Genomic DNA, 6,000 nt, shown 5'->3' with positions numbered 1-6,000 from the left:
ACCTTTGCATTGTTTGCAGGTGCTGCTAAAGGCATGCTCCCTGCACCGCCTCCCCCCACCCCCAACTATTTAGCCTATATTCAGTTGAGGCCCCAATTCCCTTGCTGGTCTTACCTTTTAACACTGCACTCCCAGGCATCTGGTCTATCTATCCCACTGTCACTAAGCCAGCCCTGTGTTTTCTGGCTTCTGGACCTTTGCTCTGTTGTTGGGTTCAGAAAATAAGCACTGGAAGGAATCATTTGAGATTATCTGGTCCAGACCCATTTTATGGATGAGGAAATTGAGGCCCAGAGTGATTAAATGACTGACCAGCACCACCTAGTCAAAGACAAGTGTGACTAATGAAAAAGAAACCCAAGGCAATATAGTGTTTAACAATATCAGTTGAATCTTTCATATACTGAAGATCAAATCTGTAGACCACTCTTTGAATACCCTCTCCTCACAACCCTGATCCATAAAAGTGTGAATTTTGAGTCCTATCTCAAGCATGGCCCCTTCAGTGAAGTCTCCCTAAAGTCCTCCCTTGGGAGTCTGAACTCTCAGGCCAATGACCTGAACTCTCTGATCTATAGGCAACTAGTTGTTTGTCTGTGAGTCTTATCACTCCTATTACATTTTAAGCAAATTCTCTGATTCATCTTTTACTTTCCTCCATTCTTATACCACACTGTCCACAGCAGGTGAGCGGTAAATTCCGCAGAGAAGAGTTTCTGGCACAGGGAGTGTAATGTATATGCACTGCCGGCAAGGGTCGAATTCACGCGCCCAAACACCAGCTAGCAACCATGCACGTGAGTCCACAGTTTCCAGCTATACCGTGCACCCTGGTTCCTTTTGACTCCACACTAATAAAGGTGAGGGAATTTGGTCTCAGCAGAAAGCCTGCTTGCTACAATTAGTGGGTAGGTTTCCCGACTTCTTTTGGCGCCTTCTCTTCCCCCACCCTCCGCGCGGCGAACCGCGACGCGCATTCGGCGACCGGTCCCGGAACGTGACTTGGCATTGAGGGTACAGCTCTCCTTACCGAGGGAGCTCAGGTCCCGGGCGAGCCGCGGCCTCGCCAGCTTTCCGGGCTGGCGCGGTCACCGACCCCAAGCGGCGGCCAGGCTGGCGGGAAAGTGACACGGGACTGGCCGGGCAGGGTGGCGAGCGCGGCTTCCAGGGACCGTCCGGGGAGCCGAGACCGGGCCAGGAGAGGCGGGGGCGAGCTCAGGGCACGGCTGCGGTGTCCGCCTGCCGCCGGGGCGCACCGAGGGCGCGGGGCTCGACGTGGGCCACGTCTGCGTGCCCCGGGACTCGCCGTCCAGCTCCTCTCCGCCCCCAGGAAGGGAGGGCAGACGGCCGGGCCCGCCCCCAGCCCCGCCGCGCGAGGCGGCCGCAGCTGCCAGTGGGAGACTGGAGGCACCACCCGGGAGCGGAGAAACCAGTTTGGCCGGTCCCGCCGAGCGGAGGAAAAAGGGCGGCCGCAAAGGAAGGGGGCGCGGACGCGGGGCGGGGGAAGGCAGGGAGCCATTGGAGAGCTGCGAGAGCCGGAGGAGCCGCCGCCAACTGGACACGCTTCCCGGGGCCCCGGGCCAGCCCCGTGCGCCATGAAGCGCTAGCGCGGCGGCCAGCGCTGGGGCCGGGCGGGCGGCGGCGGGCAGGTGCGCAGCGAGCGCGCGGAGAGGCGCGCACCCGGTGGATGCCCCTGCCGGGGCCCAGCGAGCGCCAGGTAAGGAGGGACACGGCGCCGGGGCCCCTGGTCTGCCCCACCCCGCCGGCCCCGCAGGTTCCCTGGCCGCCCCGGGGCGGCGGACTCCAGGGATCCGAGATGCCGTGGCAGCAGCTGCCCGCGCCCTCGGGCTCCTGAGCTCACACGGGTGGAATTTGCGTGGCGGTGTCGCGAACCTTCGCGGCGTCGGGGATGGGGAGGCACAGCTGGTCGGGTAAGCAGCACTGAGGAAAAGGCCATGGGGTTTTCACCCGCGTGGAGTAGAGGGAAATCGCAGGAGGTGTTTGGGTTTTTCGCTCGTTTGCTACGCTCATGCCTGGGCTTAAACTCCGAGGATCCAGCTCGGCAAGGCTTGTGGGCACTTGAAAGCCGCAGGCTTCCCTGTAATACCTGTCGTCTCTCTGGAAGCCCCGCTTGACAGGGTTCTGCTGGGGCCGATGCGAACGCATCCGGAAAAACTTTGGGTCCGAATGTTCCTTCCCCTTTGGGAAAGGATGGATCCCTTCCACCGCGCCTGCTGCCGGACCTGGTACCCTCCAGACATCTTCTGTGGGCATGAATGCAAGTTGGGAGCTGATGGGGAAGAGGGACCCTTTTCCCCGGTGATTGTAGGGCCATATTCACCAGCTCCCATGGCACTGCCACTCCTTCCTCCCCCAGTTTGACGCCCGGTGCTGTCACCTCGTTGTGTGCCTGCGGAGAGGCAACTTGTTGGGGGAGGGGTGTTGCAGATAATGGCTGGTGTTTTAACCCCCCAACTTCCCCACTACTCCCTAAGAGAAGAGCTTGTAATTGTCCGCGCAACTTCTCGTGGGGAGTGTGCGAGCCTGGTGCTCGCTGCGGGGAGGCTTGGATCGTCGACCTGTGACAGCTGTAGGGGAGGACGAGGGCGCAGAATCGGGGAGGGGGTTTGACACGCCCAAAGAAGGGCAACCGGGCTACATTTCCGCTGGGTGAGTCCCCCTCAACCGCGCAGCCCCTGGCGTGTTCCAAGTCCTTCTTGGGTAGCTCCGGACGCCTCCAGTTTCCCCTGCCGGAAACTGCCCGCCCTATTGGCTTAAGAAAAGATTCTCTCCCATCTTCCTGGTTACATTGCCTTCAGATTTCTGCCTCCACTCCTTGAGAATTAACTGAAACAACACAGGCCAGGTACTTGATGATCAGCAAGCGCGCAGTAGGTTACGGACGAAGGTTAACTACGTGCAGGAACAAACACTAAAAGTGATGTTTGATAAAGTCTCCAGTGATGGTCAGCACAAGCGTAGATAAAAAGAAAAAACTCAAACTGTGAAGTAGAAGTTCTAATTTTCATCGTCTGGGGAGCACTCTTGTGTGAGACCTAAAATGCCGTTCAGTAATTCTGAGCCTGTTGTTGAAAGGCCTTATTAAAACCTATTATAAATGCATATACTGCGCAAAAGATGATTAATGATTATTAGCTGATGCTGATTACTTTCTAGGGGAGAAGTCTGCCTGCCTGCAGTTACTCCTCTGAATCCTCTTAATGGTGTTCATTAAATAGTGGAGGCTTCCTTGTTCTGATTTGAGATTAGAAATCTTTACCTCTCTTCATTTGCCATTTTCTAATGACTGTGCTTTGGTAATTTCTAGGGATTCTTTGTAATTGAGGCTTTAAAAGTGTGAGTTGGTAAAAAGTCCACAGGTGTAAGGAATCTGCAGGTGAACAGCCAGTTCAGAACTGGTTCTGTTTCACCTGGATTTCTCTGGAATCTTGGCACTAGGAGTACTGACCAGATCTGGCTGTGGAATGTTTCCCTGTCTGCCTTTTCCTCCTTCCTTCCTTTTTTCCCTTCCCTTCTTTCCCTCTCTTCCCTCTAACACAAGGAGTAGTGGAAAACTTGTGGATTTCGAGTCCCACAGATTTCAGTTCTTTTACGTACTTTAAATTGTATTGTCACAATTCATTCTTATATTTCTTCACTTACTTTAAAAATTGTACAACCTTAGATGAATTTCTAAATTTTCTGAACCTCAGTTTACTCATTTGCTGGGAAAAACAAATTATCAACCTCCCTGGGTTGCTGAGAGCAATAAATAAGAGAACAGGTGAATTGTTCCTTAAATATAGTAGGTGTTTGGATGTTGTTTTCCTATTTTCTTTATTAAATGGATATATTTTTTTAAAAATTAGTATGATGCCCAGGTATTTGACATATTTTAAATATTTTCTTGCCTTCCTAAAGTTTGAGTTCAATTTTAGTATTTGGTAAACAGTCATGGAATCTAGGTGATCCTTATAACTCACTAGAGTGAGATTTTAATCTACTAGTTACCTTTGCTCTTTAGTTTCAGTCATTGTTAAAAGAAGCCTATGCACTTATGAATGCAGAGAAACTTGCTTTTTAGATAGTAGAACAAGTTTTATGGGGTCCATTCGTGTCCTCATGTCCCACGTCTCTAAAGAGAGGTGCCTTTGAAGTTTCTTAAGCACTTAAATTTAGAATTTGCTTCTGTTGCTGCTTCTCGATTAGTCCCCTGGGAAGTTTTTCTTTGAGGTGTCTTTGGGTGTCTTGTGAGTTTTCAAGTCTGTTTGTTAGTGTCGTTCAATTAGATGAATTGTATTCGTGCCTGTAGGTGCTTTGTTACTTATTAAGATAAGTAAAAATTAATTTGCCTCCAGCAGAGTTTTATTAACACAAAAAGAAGATAGCTTTATTTTGTTAACCAAGTTACTCCGAAATCCCCTTCCCTGTGCCCAGCTAAAAATAATACCCAGTCTGAGACCTTTTGAGGTCTGGTGTATCTGAAGAGCTGGCATTATGGAGGAAGCGTCTAGAAAGCATATATAAACCCACACAGACACATATACATAACAATCTTCTTTCTCATTTTTATTCTTAGCAAACAAAGGGATTTTTATCATCTGATCATTTAGGAATGCATTAATACTTTCCCTAATTCTTCTAAATGCATTGCACTTTTAAATAGACTGTTGTCAAAACCATGCACAATTGGAAAAATGTTTAATAACTGGTTCAATGGCAACTGAGTCCAGAGGCGCCAGTAAGGGGTTGGTAGCAGGTGCTTTGGCATCCTTTGACCTGGCTTGAAATATAACCCAGGGTAACTGACTTAATCTTTCCAGCCTCAGTTTCCTCAATCTTTTCAGCTTCAGTTTCCTCATCTGTGAAATGGAATCATAATAGTACTACATCACAGCGTTGTGTGAAAATTTCCAAATGAGAGAAGTTAGTTAAAGGGGCTTAGCGCAGAGCTCAATAAAAAGTGGTCGTTAATATGACTGTCGTGTTGTTGGTATCATTGGGTAAATATTTATGGCTCGTGCAGCTGTTGCCTTTCTCCTAGACTGTGCAGGAGACAGGCATCACTCTATTTGTTAGTATTTATTTTGCAAACAGGTGCTTCTTTGCACCGGGCATAGGCAAGAAAGAATGCCCCAGAGAAGGAGAGGGCTTCTGAACGCCCAAATCCAGGGCTTGGGTTCTGGAGCACAGGTATCGGGGTGGGGGGACAGTGGCATGAAGGACCGGCGTGCTCAGTGACCTGGGGATGTGCACACTCTGTCACAGCCAGGAGGGGCGGCTGCTCCCCCCTGGGCGTGCTCTCCTCCTCAGAGTGGAGGCCCCTGGGACATACTGAGTGCTGCTGGGTCGCCTTTACCCCCTCATTTCCTGTCTGTGTTTCATCTCTTTCACGTCCGTACTCTTGTTTTTTGTTTTTTTGTTTTTTTAAATGACTCTTCCCTGTTCACAACTCAGGAGTTTCTGAATTTTGAATCCTTTTCAAAGGATTCATGCTCTCCGCATGGTATCTGAGTGGTGGCGCCTGGTAAGCGTTGCTAATGACAGAGACCCTTGGTACAATCCCATCCATCCATCCATTTGTTGATTTAAAAAATGGCTTGAGCATCTTCTTCAGGCACCAGACTGGCGATTGCCTCCCTGCTTCATGGAAGCCTGTGAGGTTCGCAGAGGGCCTGGGTTGTGTCTCTCGCTTTTCTTCTTTGGTGAGAAAGTAGATGAGGCAGTCTCTCTCTTCTTGCTCAGGGCCTTGTCCCTCTCTGCATGGAGAGATGGTTGCCTTAGACCCTGGAGGGTGGCCCCCACCACTTCTGTCTCTGAAGCTCTGTGTTCATTTTCAGTCTTCACGTCCACTGACTCCTGGGGGTCATCCTTCTGTGGTGATGACCACATCCCCCTAGCGTGACTGAGAAACCTGGCATTTCTGCAGTGAGTACATGTGTAGCCTGACCTTTGGCTAGCAACTTGGTCTTTATTTACAGGGCTGTCATTTATGGCTTT

General features: G+C 50.5%; 1 protein-coding gene across 3 annotated transcripts in view; it reads left to right on the top strand.

Moving 5' to 3' along the window:
• Positions 1-1,132: 1,132 nt before the first annotated feature.
• The window catches only part of ATP8B1 (ATPase phospholipid transporting 8B1), a 102,689-nt gene continuing 97,821 nt past the window's right edge, over positions 1,133-6,000 (top strand). Inside the window, exon 1 of one of the 3 annotated variants that reach the window (XM_032470654.1) lies at positions 1,133-1,717. The gene's annotated coding sequence lies outside the window, so the exon portion shown is untranslated. Of the gene's footprint in view, positions 1,718-1,911; positions 1,932-6,000 lie in introns of those variants that run through there. The other 2 variants (XM_032470653.1, XM_032470656.1) reach the window with 2 other exon arrangements.

This window comes from Camelus ferus, chromosome 30 (genome assembly GCF_009834535.1).
Source record: "Camelus ferus isolate YT-003-E chromosome 30, BCGSAC_Cfer_1.0, whole genome shotgun sequence".
NCBI classification, from domain to species: domain Eukaryota; kingdom Metazoa; phylum Chordata; class Mammalia; order Artiodactyla; family Camelidae; genus Camelus; species Camelus ferus.
This window is presented reverse-complemented; position numbering and strand designations above follow the sequence as displayed.